The sequence below is a fragment of the Gossypium hirsutum genome, chromosome D05 (assembly GCF_007990345.1).
Source record: "Gossypium hirsutum isolate 1008001.06 chromosome D05, Gossypium_hirsutum_v2.1, whole genome shotgun sequence".
NCBI lineage: Eukaryota > Viridiplantae > Streptophyta > Magnoliopsida > Malvales > Malvaceae > Gossypium > Gossypium hirsutum.
In genome coordinates this window covers 5,877,979-5,882,369 of record NC_053441.1, presented here as the reverse complement: position 1 = coordinate 5,882,369, position 4,391 = coordinate 5,877,979, and the positions used below count along the sequence as shown (strand labels likewise).

At 24.5% G+C, this 4,391-nt stretch overlaps 1 pseudogene; it reads left to right on the top strand.

Moving 5' to 3' along the window:
* Window positions 1-1,742: 1,742 nt before the first annotated feature.
* On the top strand, window positions 1,743-2,645 carry LOC107960854 (caffeic acid 3-O-methyltransferase-like; annotated as a pseudogene).
* The last annotated feature ends 1,746 nt before the right edge of the window (window positions 2,646-4,391 follow it).

Below are 4,391 nucleotides of genomic sequence, written 5' to 3'. Positions count from 1 at the left end.
AAGTATGGTCCCCCAAACCTCATCCGGAAGAGAGAAAGAAAAGAAAGAAATGAGAAGAAAAAAAGAAGAATAAGAATAAGAAAGAAAGAAAAAATGTAATATATTGTTTTAGTAAATAATTTTATTTATAATTTAAAGAGTTTAAAGAGTTTATAATTTTGTATGAATGTATTTTTTTTCTTTTTTATAATCATTTTAAAATTAATTTGTTAGTAATTTAGGATTATGTTATAAATTTTTGTGTTTGTAATTATTTTAAAATTAATTTATTAGTAATTTAGGATTAAGTTATAAATTATTGTGTTTAGTTTAATATTTGGTGAGTTTAACATATAAGTTTATAAAAAAATTAAAAATCATTTCATTTTGAAAATGAATTTGGACAAATGATGTTTAAGCTCATATAATTTTTTGAAGTTATTGTTAAGTATTGATATGTTAATAGTTGCTGTTAACTCATTTAATTTTTTTATATTAACTTGGATATCAATTTGTCCAAATTTAGTCATAACCGACTCTTTTCATAAATTTATATACTTTAAAATTATTTTTATAAAAAAATTATTGTAGAAATATTGAAGAATATAAATCAATTATTAACATACCAATACTTAACAGCAACTTAAAAAAATTAAAAAATTGATAATAATACATTAATAGTATCAATTAAAGCGTTTCCCAAAACTCATAATTAAGATTCTTATTTTGAGCAATGGAGTAGAGTTATGGCTGTGTGAAAAAATATGAGATATGTATATTTTTATCTACAATAATAAGTAGGATATGAATCTTCAAATTCTATTTAATGCACTTTTAGGGTTGACTATAAGTATGAATTAAGATATTGACAAATGCTTTTATTAAAATTATTTAAAATTTTAATTAAAAAATTTAACACCCACAAATATAAATGTTCAAAGTTAAATGCATATACATGAATTTATTTAATACATGAACATATTGTTGGCATAAGTAATTTAAGGGAGAAAAATTTGTTATCAACCTTGACAGATTGTGTAAACATTTTTTAATCTATATTAGTTATGTGTTTTGTGATTTTTTTAGTAATGTATGTAAATAATAATAATTTTATAGTTATTTTGTTAGTAATTTATGATTAGGTTATATATCTCTTTCCTAACACTTTTTTTAATTTGATTCTAACTAATATAAAGGCTTGCCCTGGCCGGAAAGACGAGATTTTAGAAAATATAACGTCTAAAAATGAATTTAAACAAAAAGAATAATGCCTATTTAGAAAACGACCTTTGGATATGATTTTTTTAACTCAGGTCGGATCTAAATTTGACAAAAAAAATCTATTGTTATTTGTTGTTATTTTGTTACAAATCCATTATTATATTGTTACTATTTTTTTATTATTGTTTAGATATTATATAATTTTTATTTTATTATTAATTTTACTTCTATTTTAGACGCATCTGTTTGTTAAGTTACAACTATGTTAATGTTATATAAATATTTTTATATGTATTTTTAATTTATTGGAAAATATTTATTTTAATATTTTTATAGCATATATTATATTTTTTAAAATTTATTTTTATATAAAAAATAGTCTAAAACATTTAATATGAGCGGGCCAGACTTAAGTTTAATATTTTTTACTCAAGTTAAACTTAAGCAAAATTCTAAACTCATTTTTTGACTGAATTAGGCCCAAACATATAAAAATAGATCTGAATTTTTGTATTCACCCAGCCATTGATCAACTCTAATTCTAACGATATTCTAAGCTGTTGGAATGGATTGGTTACAGCTGAAGGATGCGTTTATTGAGGGAGGAATTCCATTTAACAGGGTGCATGGAATGCACGCATTCGAATACCCAGGGAAGGACCCGAGGTTCAACCATGTTTTCAACACCGCAATGATGAACCACACCACATTGGTAATGAACAACATCCTGGACGCCTACAAGGGATTCGACCAACACCTCAACCAAGTCATTGTGGATGTCGGCGGTGGTCTAGGGGTCTCCCTTGGATTCATTACTTCCAAGTATCCCTCAATCAAGGGAATTAATTTTGACTTGCCTCATATTATCCAACATGCCCCGCCCATCCCTGGTAACATCATCTTGCCTTATCCGTTTGATATACTTTTTTATATATAATCACAATCCGAAGTCAAAAAATTCCAACAGTTGATACATGTTTCAACAGGTGTTGAACATGTGGCTGGAGACATGTTTAAAAATGTTCCTAAAGGAGATGCAATTTTTATGAAGGTAACAACGTATTAGTTATAGGCAGAGTTAGATGTTTGGTTTTTTTTTTGAAGAATATTATGTAAGAAACTAATGAGAAAACTTGCAAAATTGATAGTTTATTCTTCATGATTGAAGCGATGATGATTGTTTGAAGTTATTGAAGAATTGTTACAAAGCGATCCCGGATGAGGGAAAAATTGTAGTGGTTGATTGCATGCTCCCGGATGTACCCAATACTAGTAGTGGGGTAAGAGCCACTTGCCAGGCGGATGTAGTAATGATGACGCAAAATCCAGGGGGAAAGGAACGAACCAAACAAGAGTTAGAAGCCTTACTTAGTAAAGCTGGATTCAGTGGCATCAGATACGAGTGTTATGTTTGTAATTTGTGGGTCATGGAGTTGTTCAAGTAATTTTACGAACAGTTCCTAGTTGCTTATTTTCTAAGCATTACGATATGGAATCACATTAAATAATTATTAATATAAGAAAATAAATAAGTAGTTTAAATAAAATAAAATTTTAAAATAATAAAACATTACTTATTGACAGTTTAAATTATAGTGAAAGTGAAGATGAATTACTTTAAAACACTTTTTATTCTTTAATCATAATTTTTTAAAATATCTAAAAAACATATTTAAATAAATTAATGATATTATTAATTTATTAAGTAATAAGGGCATTTATTAAAAAACAAATTTAGCATAAGAATGATAGGAAAAGTAAATAAAAGTAAGTTTAAAATAAATTTAGTATAATATGTAAAATAAATGAAACAAATGTGTGGTAAAAAATATAATAACTTGTATATAACTATAGCACTAATTAAATGATTAATATCTATCATAATAATTAATTAATTAATATTCTCGATTTTGTTGTTCAAACTAATAAAAATTTTATGTAAAAAATGAAAACATTAATAGGTGTCAAATCCACAAAGAAAAAGTCTTACACCTCAAGCAAAATTTTAAATTCGTATTTAAAGATTAGGGTCTATTCCACAAATATTGAACTAATAAAGTTTATGATTTCCCACAACCAAAAATGTAAAATCAAAATAAATGCTGAATAAAGTATAAAAATTTAAAATAAAATTGCAGGAATAATTCAACAGTTAATTCTTATCAAATAAACAACTTTGATATTAATTTTCATGTTTAATTCTTCAATAGCCTTGCAAATGGGAAGAACTCAACTCTAATTAATAATTTTAATTATGTGAATCATTTAAATTAAATTGATAGTTCTCATGACATTACTTAACTGCGCATCCAATCAAACCACGTCAATTTGTTTTTTGGTAAAATAAAACGTGAATTACAAATTGAGTTATTTTTACCAACCGTACATTATTTAAAGCACCGAACAAAAAAAATCTTATTAAAACAATATACAAAATCCAAACATCAAAATTTGAAATTTAACTAAAAGAGATAACAATGAAAAATAAAACAACTTTTATGAAAAAAAAAAAAAGAGTAAAAAAAATGATGGAGCACGTCTGCTCCTCTAATAATGTAAATTGAAAGCAATTTATGATTAAAAGAAGAAAGAGCCAGCCCCTTTTCATGAGTATGCTTTTAAGGTTTACTCATGTGAGAATTTAAGCAAAAAATGCGTAATAATTCTATTCAAATTCCTAAAGATAAAAATTACTATTTTCCAAAAAAAATAAAAATAAATTTAATCCTAATTAAATTTTTAATAAAATATTTTTACAAATATAAGTTTTAATAATCAATTAATTTTACATGTTACTAATATATATTTCAAATTTTAAAAATAAAATTTAATTTTTTAATATAAACTAATAATATAATGAACCATTGATATTGATCTAATAAGGACATGTCATATCCTGAATTATTTGACGCCATATATTTAAAAATTTTGTTGCATTTGTTTGCATATCATGGATTGTTAGAGAAAAAAAAAGTCTCCATTTCTTAACTATGTACCTTTTTTTTAACATATTAATTTTAATTTTTTTTTTGTAAATAAGTTGATGTTATATAAGCTTATAAAACATTTCTTTATTTGATAAGAAGTAGAAGCGTAAGATACACTTATAATCAAATTTTCATTTTCATCCACAACCTTAAAAAAATAATTTTTTATAATACAAAATCCATCCATTTGGTAGTCAAAAGTTG